At 37.2% G+C, this 16405-nt stretch overlaps 1 protein-coding gene and 1 long non-coding RNA gene across 4 annotated transcripts in view; one reads left to right on the forward strand and one right to left on the reverse strand.

Moving 5' to 3' along the window:
- MIER3 (MIER family member 3) overlaps positions 1-2428 on the reverse strand; it is a 77801-nt gene extending 75373 nt beyond the window's left edge. Inside the window, exon 1 of one of the 3 annotated variants that reach the window (XM_038530629.1) lies at positions 2267-2428. The gene's annotated coding sequence lies outside the window, so the exon portion shown is untranslated. The remainder of the gene's footprint in view (positions 1-2266) is intronic. The other 2 variants (XM_038530631.1, XM_038530632.1) reach the window with 2 other exon arrangements.
- Positions 2429-2570: 142 nt separating this feature from the next.
- Positions 2571-3111, forward strand: LOC111094650. The gene is made up of 2 exons (XR_005355533.1): positions 2571-2663; positions 2853-3111. It is a non-coding gene; the product is annotated as an uncharacterized LOC111094650 (long non-coding RNA).
- Positions 3112-16405: the final 13294 nt, after the last annotated feature.

The following is a 16405-nucleotide window of genomic DNA, read 5'->3' on the forward strand; positions in this document are numbered from 1 at the left end:
TAGGAAAGAATGAATAGGGACTGGACATTCCTAAAAACTCTGCTTGTTTTTTGTATTGGCCAGAGGACTTGGTTTCACACAATGAAGATTTGGGGTAATTAAGCAAAATAGGAATGTATCACCAGGAAACCTTAAGAATCTAGTTCATAAAAGGAATGTGAACCAAGGTGGGCTTAGCTGCTAGGTCCACTGCCAAGGTCATGCCAACCTGGTTGGGTGCCATTGCTGCTGCAGCTACCACTGCCATATACTGAACACTGCCAATGGCTCCACTACCGTTGAACCCTGATGGGTACCACTATTGTCAACATCCCTAGGGAAGCTGTCTCTCCTGAGAACAGGATGAATCAGAACTAAAAGTCCTAATGATTCAGGACCTCCTGAAGTATAGCCTATAAATTTATATTTTATTTATTTTTTTAAAAGATTTTATTTATTTATTCACGAGAGACATAGAGAGAGAGATAGAGGCGGAGACACAGGCAGAGGGAGAAGCAGGCTCCATGCAGGGAGCCCAACATGGGACTTGATCCGGGTCTCCAGGATCACGCCCTGAGCTGAAGGCGGCGCTAAACCACTGAGCCACTAAGGCTGCCCTAAATTTATATTTTAAAATATAATACTCAAGGTGATTTTAAAGATCCCCTGATTTGAGTAGCAATTACTTAAATATGGAATATTAATTGTGTTATTGTTCTCCTCAAAGCTTCCCTGTTTGTTTCATGTTCAAAACTACTCAGTGGCTAATTATTACCTATGGAAAATAAAGTTCAGATTCCTTGGACTAGCATTCAATACCCCAGGTTCTCTGACCCTATCCCATTTTTCCAGACATGTCCTCCTCTCTCTTCTGTGTACCCAACACAGCAGTCCCACTGAACTGCCTGGATCATTCCACAGCTGTGCTGATACTCCTCTTGGCTCTGCTCCCATCTTTATCTGCTGAAATACTCTTCATATTTCAGGTCACCTCTACGACATTTCCCTTAATTACTTCTCAGCTTCCTCTGACACATTTCTCTTTTGACATATCACATTATGACTCTGATATAGATTTTTGGCATTTATGGTATTTATAGTAACAGATAACAATCTTTGCATCACCTATTAGAGATAGAATAGTTCCTGATTCATAGTAGATATTCAATAAATAGATAAACAAAAGCCGTCTTGGAAAATTTTCCATGCAGGTTATAAAGTACATTAACCCTGAAAAATGCTTCCAATTAGGGGGAGGGCTTGCCACAAATTCTGGTATCCTAAACAATAATCTGTTTTTCAGATTTATAGATCATGATTCTTTAAGAGGGATGGATGATCACACTAAGTCCCTTCAACTACAAATATTGCTTATGTTAACACTGAATTGAATACCAATGAAACTGTGTTTTATATAGTTAGATCATGCCCCTGCCCTCAAAAGTTAAAATTAAGAATGTCTATTAACTTACAGCAACTATTACATAAAGATCATTACTGTGGATGGGAGTCAGGAGACAAATACTTCATTGTAAATATGTAGCAATGAATTTTAGATAGAAAATTTCAAAAACCAAATACCTATTTTTAAAGTAGTTAAACGCAAAGAAAAGGTTGCTCCTTTACCTCTCAGGTCAAAGTCTGAAGGCCTGGAGTGATTGATTGGCCTAATGATGTGTGGTTAAAAATGAAAAAGGACTAAGTTTTGGATTTTCCTGTGGTCACCTTATGTCAGACAGCCAGTGCTGTGAAATTATAAATACAGTAGTGTTTGCTTTCATTTTTCTCTGTGTCTTGAATGTTTCCTCTATCTTTTGTTTGGAAGTTATAAAACCAAAGCAAGCCAATATGAAAATAGAAAAACAAAGAGCTTAACTCCTTTGCTTTGATCTGGCAGCATATCAGAACTACATAAACATAGCGGTGAAATAAGTGTGGGGAGGGGCTTTATTGATGGAACTGTGAGGTGGTCAATGAGTTTGGAGATTCCATCCAGAATTCAATCCAGATTCAGGAAAGGATTGTAAAAAATAAGAATAAAAATCTCGACATAGGATGATCTCGTGACTATTCACTTATTCAACAAATATTTACTACATGCTGGCACTCTAGGTCTTGGAATAAGTAAGACATAATCTGTCTCCTTGTAGAACTCATCGTTCAGTGAAGGAAATAAGTAACAAATGATTGCACAGATGATTACCCTGAGGTGGTGGAAATAGTGACTACAAAGGAGCTGCACACAGTGTATGTAGTATGTATAACAGGAGTCCCAACAGCAACTCACCTCTTGGCCTCCAGACTTTTAGTGTATACCTCTACTGTTTGTCCCCAATTTGTTTAGCTCTTCCTTTTAGTCTTATAGTCAGTCTTGTCTATTCCAGCTCTCTCTTCTCTAGAGTTCTGGCAATCATTAGACTTGTGTCACTTCTATGCATCCAGAATTTGGAAATACCAACAGTTATTTTCTGCATAGTATCCTAGTCTGGACAGAGCTAATTAGAAGAACTATCATCATGGATGATCGCAGACAAGATTCTTCAGATTCCTATCATTCTAAAACAGAATCAGCATTGTCCACAGAATGTGGTGGGAGAGGTCTGCTTTAAATGACATAATCTATGGCCCACCCCTTCAAGGACTCTGTTTCTGTCAGTGGCAATGAGGGTGTCATGATAGCCTCTGTGAGATGATACTTCATGTGAAATGCTCACACCCAGATTTTGTTTCTGTTGCATTCTTGGGGGTTGGAAGCATTATCACTGCTCAGGCATATTTACTCATCAGTATCTATAATATTGACCAGCTAAGACAATGCCAATAACCTGGGAAAGTTCTTGATTTTTACATTAGTTATTCTCATTTCCTTTTAGGTTATGAACAAGGAGACCTGCTATGACCAAAGACATCACAATCGTAGACATCAATTTGTGAAGAAGCAAAACTGGGGATGAGGGGGTCAACAAAGTTCTGTATAACCCATTTATTCAGACATGCAATATTTGTTCACCTCTTCTACAGACTTTTCTGGGTTGCATGCTAAAGAAGATTCAAGGTGAGGAAGATATAATTCCAATTTCTAAGTAATCAGTTGGATTGAACTTAAATAAAAGGATCAGCCTCAAATAATAATATTGCTGTTAAAAAAAAGTCTAACAAAAATTTTTAATATAACTTGAAAGCAAGTAAAGGAAACTCCCAGGTGCAGGAACACAAAACAGAAGTTGGAGCCAAACCTCTCGAGAAAATATTGATAAATCGATATTAGCATCAGAGGCCAAGGGCCGTAATAATAATAATGGTTTCACTGAGATGAGAGATGAGGATTTGAGCTTCCCACAAAAACCAGGCTCACAAGGTTATTTGGCTTATGATAAAGAAATGCGAGGACATTGACCACTGTCCAGGAAAGGGTCAATGGGACTATTTATCCACTAAGAGAAAGTGGCATCTGTCAGAAATCAGGATCCCAAATCTGGGTCACAAGTGTGGGAGGCCACATATTCAGACCACCTTGTGGAAGTGTGAACACCCAGCCAAACAATTAACCTAGAAACCTTTCTGGAACCAATGAAACCTTTAAGGCTCTAGAAGAGGCATCATAAAACTTTCTTAAAAAGATGTCTTCCATGTTGAAAGTCCCCCAAACCATGTCAAGGTTCAGTGATATGCTAGGAGGATACACAGGACTTAGCATATACTCATATTCATGGCTAGGATTTATTACACTGAAAGGATACAAAGCATAATTGGCAAAGAGAAAAGGCACATGGGCAAAATTCAGAGAAAAATAGTTATAATTCTTCAAGAGTCTGCTCCCTGTAAAGTCACATAGAACACACTTAACTCCCCCAGCAAGGATTTGTTACAACATATGAAATGTTGTCTACCAGGGAAGCTCATTAGAGACTCAGAGTCTAGGATATTAATTAGGCACTTGGTCAGGAAGGCATCCTCTGCCTATCTCATACCCAGATCCTAGACTCTCAGAAGGAAAATGAAAGTGAGTGTTCATCATAAACCAAATTGTACAATTTAAGCAGAGAGAGCCACTTCTGATCAGTCCTGATAATAGTGGGTCCACTCTTGAATTCTAGGTATAAAGTATAGAACCACAAAGAGACCTTAAATATTCTCATCACACATCCAAAAGTTAACTCTCTGATGAAATGGATGTTACATAACTTGTAACAAATATTCTGAGAATATTTATACATATATACATACCACACATTTCAAAACATCACACTGTACACTTTAAATACATTAAAATTTTGTTTGTCAGTTTAATAAAGCTGGGGTGAGGGAAGAGTAGTAAAAACAAACAAAACTGAAATCCATTTCTGTTGGTTACAACCAAGAATCTTGATGTATATAAGAACAGTATGAAAGGGGGGAACCTGGGTGGCTCAGTCAGTTGAGTGTCTGACTCTTGGTCTTGGCTCAGGTCATGATCTTGGGGTCATGGGATCGAGTCCCATGAGGGGTTCAACAGGAAGTCTGCTTGAGATTCTCTCTCCCTCTGCTCCTGCCCCTGCCCACACTCTCTCTAAAATAAATAAATAAATCTTAAAAAAAAAAAAGAACAGTCTGAAATCCCTTTTCAGGAATTTATTCCTAAAATTATTCCTGGAATTATTTTAAAGTGTAATTTAAAATAATATGCAGGCTCAAGACAACTGGGTGGCTCAGTGGTTGAGCATCTGCCTTCGGCTCAGGGTGTGATCCCAAGATAGCAGGATTCCCACATTGGTTGGGCTCCCCATGGGGAGCCTACTTCTCCCTCTGCCTATGTCTCTGCCTCTCTCTCTCTCTCTCTGTCTCTCATGAATAAATAAATAAAATCTTTAAAATAATATATGGACTCTAGAACCTCAAGATTTGGGCACCTGGTGGGAGAAAATATGCATATAGAGACCTGACAATATATATAGTGTGAAAAGTACTGTGACAGACACACCTACAAATCCCTCTGAGAACCTAGTGGAGGGTATCTTTTCCATCTTGAATGGAGGAGGGGTCAGGGTCAGGCTTCACAAGAAAGTAACAAAACATGAACGGAGTCTCTAAAGGGCAATAAGATTTCATCATATAAAGAAGAGAGGAAAAAGAACTGTATTTAAGGGGAAAGATATGATCAAATGTATGGTAGGAGGAAGCTGAGACTAAAGATAAAGTAATTAGGATATGAGCACCATTACCTGTAAGGTTGAAGATAAAATAGAGAGAGTATCTGAAGAAGGCTGTGGGAAATTAAGGAGGCTAAATAGGTAGAACTAAGTTATAAAAAACGGAAATTGACATTCCAAAATGTTTGCATTGTTCTTGTCAGATTTCTTTTAAAGCCAAAGCATGTTGAACCATCATTTTCATGACCCAGGGGGAGAAGAGCAGGTCACTGAGATGGGGAATGGATTGGAACTAGAGGGCAATATTCCAGCCCCAAGGCTAGTCACTGAAAACAGGGAAAAACCCAGTAAATTCTTTTAGACTTAAAACAGCCTTATTCACATAAAAGAGCAAAGAGGAAACTAAAACACACAGAGGACAAATGGAAAACAATTAGTGAGATGATAAACTTAAAACTATATCAATAATTAAACTATAAATGGTTTAAACATGCTAATTAAAAGACAGAGGTGATAATGTATCAATTTTGGCTCATCAGTTGTATTATGGACTGAATTTTGTTCCCCACAAATGCCTTTGTTGAAATGCTAATCCAGAGTGACTATATCTGGATATAGGGTCTTAAGAGCTAATTAAGGTTAAATGAGGTCATGTGGGTGGGACTCTAATTCAACAGAACTGTGGCCTTACAAGAAGAGGAAGAGAAGGTGATATTTGTCTCTGTCTCTCTGTCTCCGTGTGTGTGTGTGTGTGTGTGTGTGTGTGTGTGTGTGTGTAATTGCACCCAGAAAAGAAAGAAGGCCAACATCTACAAGCCAGAAAGAGGGCCCTCACCAGAGACTGAATGGACTGGGTCATTGGTCTTAGATTTCTCAGTTTTCAAAATTATGAAAAATAAATTTCTGTTGTTTAAGCCAACCTATGGCATTTTGTTACAAAAGCCTTACAAAAGAAATTGTAACAAATGTGCTACACTAATGCAAGATATTAATAATAGGGAAACTGGGGTACAGGAGTGAAGGGGGATCTATGGAAACTCTCTGTAGGTTTCACTCAATTTTTTTTGTAAACTCAAAACTGCTCAAAAAAGAAATTATTTTAACAAAAAGGCAGAAACTGTCCAATTGGTTATAAAAGCAAGATTCCCTGTATAGTGCCTATAAGAAATGCACATTAACTACGAAGACACAAAAGCCTAAAACAGAGGACAGGTAAAGATATACCAGACTAACACAAATCAGATAAAGCTGGGGAGCCTATATTAATAATCAGACACAAAGCTTTCAAATCAAAGAATCTTTCCAGTGACACAGAACGTCAATTCACAATGATAAAATATTAACCTACCACAAAGACACAACAAGCTTCAAAGTTAATGCAGTAACAGAGCTTCAAATAAACATAAAGCAAAAATTGATAGAATTACAAAGAATGGTAGATAAATCCATAATTATAGTCAGAGATTTCAATAACCCTCTCTCAGTATTTAATAGAACAAATAAAGAAAAAGTAAGACAATGGAGAAGACTTGAATGCTACTATCAACCAATATGATCTAATCAATGTTTATAGAACACTCCAACGCAAAATAGCAGAAAAACATATTCTTTTCAAATGCATACATAAATTTACCAAAATGCCTCATATTCTGAAGCATAAACAAATCTTAATAAATTTTGAATGACTTAATTAATAATAAGCATATTTTCTGAACACTTCGATATTTTTTATTTAATTTAATTTAAAACCAATAACAGAAAGATCTTTGGGAAATCTCTATATACAATTGGTCATTGGATAGCAGGGAGGGTAGGGATAGTGACTCATCAGGCAGTCAAAAATCCACATATAACTTTTGACTTCCTCAAAACCGTAAATTACTAATAGCCTACTGTTGACTGGAAACCTTACCAAAAGCATAAACAGTCAGTTAACACATATTTTGAATGTTATATGCATTATATACTGTATTCTTATAATAAAATAACCTAGAGACAAAAATGTTATTAAGAAAATTGCAAGAAAGAGAAAATACACTTATAGTACCATACTGTATTTATTGAACAAAAGCTAAGTGGACCTGCTCAGTTCAAACTTGTGTTGTTCAAAGGTCAACTATAATTGGAAACTAACACACTTTTAAACAACAAAGGGGACAAAGAAAAAGAATCAAAATTAAAATTAAAAAATATTTTGAACTGACTACGAGTGAAAACACAGCATATCAAACTGTATGAGATGCCTGAGTGGTAGAATAAAAAGTGGTCCCCCAAAAAGTCTACATCCCAATCTCTAGAACCTGTGGATATTACCTCATATCACAGAAGAGACTTTGCAGATGTGATAAGTTAAGAACCTTGAGACAGGAAGATTATTCTGAATTATCAGAGTAAGCCAATGCAATCACGGTAATCCTTGTGCAGGAACCAAGGAGAGGCCATTCTGAGAGAGCAATGTGAACCCGAAGTAGAGACTGAAATGAGGTCCTTTGAAGATGGAGGAAGGGGCTTAGCTAAGGAACAGACAGCATTAAAAGATAAAAAAGGGGAGAGCCCTAGGTGACACTCAGTTAAGCACTGACTCTTGGTTTTGGCTCAGGTCATGATCTCAGGATCCTAAGATGGAGTCCTCCGTTGGGGTGCATATTGAGCAAGTCTGCTTGGGACTCTCTCCCCTCTCCCTCTGCCCTTTCCCACCATGTGTGCACACACACACTCTCTCAAATAAATAAATAAATCTTAAAAAAAAAAAACCTGGGAAAGGGGTGTCTGACTGGCTCAGTTGGCAGAGTTTATGATTCTTGACCTCAAGATTATGAGTTTCAGTCCCACCTTGGATGTAGAGATTACTTAAAATAAAATTTTAAAAGAGCAGCTGAAAAGAACAAAGAAACACAGTCTTACCTCAAAGATTCCAGAAGGAACCGGCCTTGCCAACACCTTGACTTTAGCTCAATAAATCTGAATTTGCACTTGTAACCTCCAAAATTGTAAGGGGACAATTTTTTATTGTTTTAAGCCACCAAGTATGTGGAAATTTGTTACAAAGTCAACAGGACTATGATACAGCCCTCAAAATACTACTTAAAAGAAAATCTAGGGGAATAAATGCCTAACTTTTGCCTTATGAAACTAGAAAAAAAGAAGCAGATTCAAAATAGCAGAAGAGGGGATTCCTGGGTGGCTCAGTGGTTTAGCGCCTGCCTTTGGCCCAGGGCGCGATCCTGGAGTCTCGGGATCGAGTCCCGCGTCAGGCTCCTGGCATGGAGCCTGCTTCTCCCTCCTCCTGTGTCTCTGCCTCTCTCTCTCTCTCTCTATGTCTATCATAAATAATAAATAAATAAATATTTTTTAAAAATAGCAGAAGAAAGCAAATAATAAATATCAGAGCAGAAAGCAATGTAATAAATATAAAAGTGAAAAACAATAACGACAAATCTGTGAAACTAAAAGCTGGATCTTTAAAATCATTGAAATTGACAAACCTCTAGCCAGACTGATCAGAAAAAGAAAAAGAAGACACAAATTATCAATATTAGGAATGATAGAAGTGATATCCCTCCAGATACAACTAATGTTAAGAAAATAAGGAAGTAAGTATTCTGAATAACTTTGTGCTAATAAATTCAACTTAGATGAGAAGGGGATAGATTCTGTAAACTGTGAAAGCTCATTGAAGAAGAAATAACTTGAATAGCCTTATATCTATTAAAGAAATTGAATTTGTAGTTAACCTCCTTCCTTCAAAGAAAATTCCAGAGCCAGTGGCTTTACCAAGTTCTACCAACTTAAGGAAGAAATAATACCAATTATATACAAACTTTTCTGGTAAATTGAAGAGCATGGAGTACTTCCCAATTCATTCTATGAGGCCAGCATAACTCTGATACCAAAACTAGACAGAAAAGAGGGACACCTGGGTGGTTCAGCGGTTGAGCATCTGACTTTGGCCAAAGGGTGTGATCCTGGAGTCCTGAGATCAAGTCCCACATCGGGCTCCTTGCATGGAGCCTGCTTCTTCCTCTGCCTGTGTCTCTGCCTCTGTATGTCTCTAGTGAATAAATAAATAAAATATTAAAGGGGTCCCTGGGTGGCGCAGCAGTTTAGGGCCTGCCTTTGGCCCAGGGCGCGATCCTAGAGACCCCGGATCGAATCCCACGTCGGGATCCCTGTGCATGGAGCCTGCTTCTCCCTCTGCCTGTGTCTCTGCCTCTCTCTCTCTCTGTGTGACTATCATAAATAAATAACAATTAAAAAAAAACTTGTCACTTAAAAAAAAAGACAGAAAAGAAAACCATAGACCAATATTCGTCATGAACACACATGCAAATACTCCAAACAAAATTGTAAGTGTAAATTGTATCAAGCAATACATAAAAATGATAAAACATTATGATTACATGGCATTTATCCTCATGTATTCCACATTACATGGGGCTTGAAGAATGCAAGAATACAAGATTGGCTTACTATTCAAGTATCAATCAACATCATTCACCATACATTTCTTTTTAACTAAAAATAAAACAATAACAACCCCGTGTAATCATGTAAATCCATGCAGAAAAAAATTGTTCCCTAATAAACTAACAAACAAACAAAAACTCTGAGAAAATTGGGAATAGAAGGGAACTAACTTACCAAGGCTGATAAAGTGCAGCTGCCAAAATATAATGCTAACATTATATTTAATGGTGGAAATGAAATGTTCATCCTCCATAAATTCAAGAATAAGATGAGAACATGCATTTCTGCCATTTCTATGCAACTTTATATTGGTGGGTCTAACCAGTACAAGAAGGCTAAAACAATAGATATCAGCCAGTCTAGGAAGAAAGAAATAAAACTGTCTTTATTTATAGAAGACATCATTACCTATACAGAAAAAGAGAGGTAATATACTTAAAAGCTACTAAAATTAATAAAAGAGTTTAGCAATGTTTCAGGATTCAAAGTCAATGTACAAAAATCAATTGTATTTCTATACACTAGCAATGAACAATTGGAAATTGAAATTAAAATATTTAAAATAGCACTAGAAATATGAAATACTCAGTGACTCAGTTGGTTAAGTGTCCAACTCTTGGTTTTGGCTCAGCTCATGATCTCAGGGTCATGGGATAGAGCTCTGCATCAGGCTCTGTGCTCAAGGTGGAATCCACTTTGGATTCTCTCCCTTTCCCTCTGCCCCTCCCTGACTTTATCTCTCCTTCTCTCTCTCTAAAATAAATAAATAAATCTTTAAAAAATATATATGAAATACTGAGGGTTAAATCTGACAAAAGATACGCAAGATACATACACTGAAAACTACAAAATATTGTTGAGAAAAAATAAAGACGACCTTAATAAATGGAAGAGACGTAGTGTTCATGAAAAACTCAGTGTTGTGAAGAGGTCAATTATCCTCAAACTCATCTACAGTTTCAACACAATCCCAATAAAAAACCCAGCAGGCTTTTTATAGGAACAGACAAGTCGATTCTGAAATTCACGTGGCAGTGCAAAGGACTTGAAATTGCGAAGATGTCTTTGAAAAAAGAAAAGCAAAATTGGAATGTTAACACTACCTCATGTGAAGATTTACTATAAAGCTACAATAATCAAGAGAATGTGTCATCAAGGGAAACAAATAGATCAATGAATCAGACTGGAGAATTCAGAAAGAAACGTACATAAATGAACAGCTGATTTTTTACAAAGGTGCAAAGCCAGTGTAGTGAAGAAAAGATCACTTTTCCCACAAATGATATTGAAGCAAGTGGATATTCATATACTCAAGAATTAATTCTGATCCATATCTTGTGTCATTAAAAAATTAAAATGAATTACAGGTAGAAAACCTAAAACTTACATAATAACAAAACAGGAGAAATTCCCCGATTGTTGTGACCTCAGGTTAAGCAAAATTTCTTAGATAAAAAGCCAAGAAGGAAAAAAAGAACATTTATAAATTGTATTTTACCAAAATTAAAAATTTCTGATCTTCAAAACCCATTTGTCAGAAAATGAAGATGAAAAGCCCCAGATGATGAGCCTGGCTGGCTCAGTTGGTAGAGCATGCAACTCTTGATCTCAGGGTGTGTGAGTTCAACCCCCACATTGGGTATGGAGATTACTTAAAATTGAAATCTTTTGTTAAAAAAAAAAAAAAAAGAAAAGCCGGAGACTAGAAGAAAATATTTGTGAATCAAATTGCTGATACAGGTCTTATGTTAACTATGTTTAGAGAACTCTAAAAACTCAGTAATGAGATTTAAAAGCAGAGACTCAGATATTTATACACTCTTGTTCATTGCAGCATTGTTCACAAGAAACGGAAAGGTGAAAAGTAACCCAAAAAAGTAACCAAGTGTTCATTTATGGAAGAATGGATTAAAAAAAAAATGTTACACACAATGACATATTTGGCCTTAAAAGGGAAAGAAATCCTAACACATACTATAATTTGGATGAATCTTGAAGAAATTACACTAAATGAAGTAAGCCAGCCACAAACAAATACTACATAACTCCACTGATAATGAGATATTTAAGAGAAGTCAAATTCATAGGGATGGAATGTAAAATGGTGGTTGCCCAGCTGGAGGTGAGAGAAAATAAACAGCTATTGTTTAATAGATAGAGTTCAAAAAAAAAAAAATAGAGTTCCAGCTTATCAAGATGAAAGAGTTCTGACAAAGGATGGTGGTGATAGTAACACAACAGTACTTACTGCCATTGAATTTTACACATAAAAGTGGTTAAGATGGTAAATTTTATATTAAATGTAAACTTTGCCACAATTTAAAGCAAACTCAATAAGTAGAGAACAACCCAATTTTTTTAATTGGGCAAAATATTTAAACACATATTCCCCCAAAGAAGATATACAGATGGAAAATAAGCATATTAGAAGATGCTCAACATTGTTAGTCATTGGGGAAATGCAAATTAAAGCCACAATGAGAAATCGCTACATACCTATTAGATGACAAAAATTAAAACTACTGAGCATACTAAATTTTGGCAAGGATATGGAAATTTTGTAATTTTCATATAGTGCTGATGGGAATGTATATAGGACAATTGCTTTGGAAAAGAGTAGGGTAGTTTCTAAAGAAGTGAGACATACATTTACCATATATAATCTGGCCTTTCAATTTCTAAGTATTTACACTAGAGAAATGAAAACATATGTCCATACAAAGATTTAAAAAAAACATTTATAGCAATTTTATTTGTAATGGCTAAAACCCTGGAAACAACCCAAATTTCCATCAACAAGTAAATGTACAAATTGTGGTATATAAATGTATAAACAAATTGTGGTGTATCCATGTGAGACTACTACCTCTTTCCTTTTATTATTTCTTTTTATTAAAAAAAGGAACATGGATATATCTCAAAATAATTATGCTGAGTGAAAGAAGTCAGACAAAAGCAATAGTATATACGGTATGACTTCATTTACATACCATTCTAGAAAATACAAACTAATCTATAATGACAGAAAGCAGATCAGTAGTTGTCTGGGCATGAAAAAAAGGAAGGAGGAGGAACAGGAGAGGAAGAAATTAATTACAAAGGGGCACAAGCAAACATTTGGGGGTGTTGGATACATTCCTTATCTTGGTGGGGGTGGTTTCATGGATGTAGGCATATGTCAAAACCATCAAATTGTATACATTAAACATATACAGTTTATCGTATGTCAATTTACTTCAATAAAGATATTAACAAAATAAATAAAGGAGTTTTATAAGCTCAGACTTGATCTGCCTCAATGAATTCCAACTGTCGGTAGAGGCAAAGATTGAGGGGCATAACAATTTGGAATTTTCACTTTGGGAAATGACTAAGGGAGATGACCTGGGATGAGAAAAATAATATTGCTGAGCCACGTGGAAAGTTTTGAAGAGGTCAAAAAGTGTTCATTCTCTCTACATTTAATCAACATAGAAGGCCTCAGAGTCAAAAGATATTATTAGGGTGGAGTGCCTGAGTGGCTCAGTCAGTTAAGTGTCTGCCATCAGCTCAGGTCATGATCCCAGAGTCCTGGGATGGAACCCCACATCGGGGTCCCTGCTTAGCGGGGAGTCTGCTTCTGCCCTTCCCCCTGTGCCTTCTCTCTCTCTCTCTCTCTCTCTCTCTCACTTATTCTCTCTCTCTCTCAAATAAATAATCTTTATCTGTGTGTTTATTTAAATTTTTAAAAATTCAATTAATTGACATATTATTAATATATGTTATTATATTAGGGTAGAGGTAGAGGTATTATATTAGAGGTAGAGGTCAGTGATTCACAGTCTTATATAACACCAAGTGCTCAACACCTCATGCGCTATCCTTAAATGTCCATCAACCAATTACCATATCCTCCCACCCCGCTCCACTCCAGAACTCTTGAGTTTATTGCCTATAATTAAGAATCTCTCATGGTTTTTCTCTCTCTCTGATGACTCCCCATGCAGTTTTCCCTCCCTTCTCGTATGATCCTCAGCATTGTTTCTTATATACCACATGAGTGAAACCATATGATAATTGTCTTTCTCTGATTGACTTATTTCACTCAGCATAATACCTTTCACTTCCATCCACGTCGATGTAAATGGTAAGTATCCATCCTTTCTGATGGCTGAGTAATATTCCATTGTATATATAGACCACATCTTCTTTATCCATTCATCTGTCAGTTGCTTTTCCCACAGTTTGACTATTGTGGACATTGCTGCTGTGAATATTGGCAGGCAGGTGTCCCTTCAGATCACTGCATTTGTATCTTTGGGGTAAATCCATAATAGTGCAATTACTGGGTCGTAGGATGGCTATATTTTTAACTTCTTGAGGAACCTCCATGCCATTTTCCAGAGTGGCTATACCAGTTTGCATTCCCATCAATGTGTAAGAAGGTTACTCTTTCTCCACATACTGTCTTGTTAATTTTAGCCATTCTGACTGATGTGAGGTGGTATCGCAATGTGGTTTTGACTTGTATTTCCCTGATGCCAAGTGATGTGGAACATTTTTTCATGTGTCTGTTGGCCATTTGTATGTCTTCTTGAGAAATGTCTATTCATGTCTTCTGTCCATGTCTTGACTGAATTATTTGTTTTTTTGGGGTGTCAGGTTTGATAAGTTCTTTATAGATCTTAGATACTAGCCCTTTATCTGATATGTCATTTGCAATAATCTCCCGTTCTGTAGGTTTCTACCCCTGTAGGTTAAGAACCTCTTGTCTCGAGCTGCTTTCAGGATTTTCTCTTTATTTCTGAAATTTGCAAGCTTCACTATTATATGTCAGGGTGTTAATCTATTTTTATTGATTTTGGGAGGGGTCTCTCTACCTCTTGGACTTGAGTGCCTTTTTCCTTCCCCAGATTAGAGAAGTTTTCAGCTATGATTTTTGAAATATACCTTCTGTCTCTCTCTCTCTTTCTTCTTCCTCAGGGACCCAAATAACTCTAATATTGTTTTGTTTTATGGTATCACTGATTTTTTTGAAGCCTCCACTCATGGCCCATTAGTTGTTTTTCTCTCTTTTCCTCAGCTTCTTTCCTTTTCATCAACTTGTCTTCTATGTCACTTACTCTCTCTTCTGCCTCATTTACCCAAGCTGTTAGAGCACCCAATTTAGACTGCATCTCAGTTAAAGCATTTTTAATTCCGGCCTAATTAGATTTTATTTCTGCACAAAGAGACTCTCTAATGTCTTTTATGCTTTTTTCAAGCCCAGCTAGTAACTTTATAATTGTTATCTTGAATTCCAGCCCTGAGATTTTACTTATATCCATATCAATTAGATCTGTGGCAAAGAATATTACCTCTGGTTCTTTCTTTTGTTGTGCATTCCTCCTTCTAGTCATTTTTCCCAGAGAAGAATGGATGAAAATCAATAATATCAACCACAATCCAAGCTAAATACACTAGACAAATCCGAAACCAAAAAAGAAAAGAAAAAGCAAAAAAAGGGAGGACGAAGAGAATATAACCTCCCAGGTGGACAAAACGTGGTGATCCCACTTGGTCCTGAGTATCTTTTGGTCTGTGTTAGAAGACACTAAATCCCAAAACTGTAAAGAAAGCAAAACTTATATATGCAAAAATAAAATTGAATACAGTGAAAGGAAGCTAAAAATGAAGAATATATCTATAAAATGTAAATGCAAAAAAAAAAGAAAGTTAAAAAAAGACTTAAAAACAAAAAGCTGATAAAATAGGAAGCTATTGAAAAGGAAAAAAAGAATAAAAAGAAAAGAACAATTCTAAACTGAAAAATAAATGAATCGTGAGAAAAAAGCCATGAATTCTATATGCTATTTTCTTCTAGAGCTGGAGTATTGCAGTCCTGTGTGCTCCCTAAAATTGCTGTTCCCTGTTCTTCCAGCTGGTCTTGTGGGGGAGGAGCCTCTGTGCTGATTCTTGGGTGTCTGTGTGGGCAGAGTTGCACCGTCCCTTGCCAGGAGGCTGGGCTCCGTGTAAGCTGCTTCTGGTTGTTCTATGTGGCTGTTATTCCCTGAAGGCTTTCTGTGCCTCTTTAGAGGACAGAAATTAAAAGGGCTGCATTGGGATCTTCAGCCCTGGAGCTGAAAGATCGAGGTCCCCTTTCTTCGGTAAACCCTCAAGGATAAGCAGTGTTCACTTTTGAGTGTGACAAACTCTTCAGACTCCTGTGGCGTGTGCCCACACAGATCTTCTCAAGGAAGTCAGAGGGCCACTGCATTTCTGTCCTCTGCAGGGCCCCCCTGCACTGATAGGTGTCTATGGATCTCACCAGGGGTTGTGGTCTATAGTGTTGACTGTAACCTGTTTCCCTGCCAGCCCAGCCACCCTGTTCTCTCTGTGACCCCAAGGATCCTAAGATCCTATGTCCCACCTAGGACTCTGCCCCGCTTCACCACCTGAGCACCTTTCAGGCAGGGACATCTCTCGCTGGAGCAGATTTCTGCAGGTACTAGTTTTGTGTTTTGCTGGTCTATCACTTCCCAGTAGCCAGCTTAAGGAGGGTCCCTCCCCCCCCCACCATTTATCTTCCATATATCCCCTCAGATTCACTTCTCCGCATCTCTTACCCTGCAAAAAGTGGTTGCTTTTCTATTTGTAGAATTCCAGCAATTCTTTTCTTACATTTCAGGTTGAATTCATAGGTGTTCAGAATGATTTAATAGTTATGTAGCTAAATTCAGGGGACCAATGAAACGAGGTCCTCTACTCTTCTGCCATCTTGTCCCATCCCCCTTCCCCTGATTTTAGATAATCTACCTTCCTACCACCTGACAGTGAAACACAAGCTGCAACCCTTTCAACATCTATGTCCA

The sequence above is a fragment of the Canis lupus genome, chromosome 2 (assembly GCF_011100685.1).
Source record: "Canis lupus familiaris isolate Mischka breed German Shepherd chromosome 2, alternate assembly UU_Cfam_GSD_1.0, whole genome shotgun sequence".
In the NCBI taxonomy this organism is placed as follows: domain Eukaryota; kingdom Metazoa; phylum Chordata; class Mammalia; order Carnivora; family Canidae; genus Canis; species Canis lupus.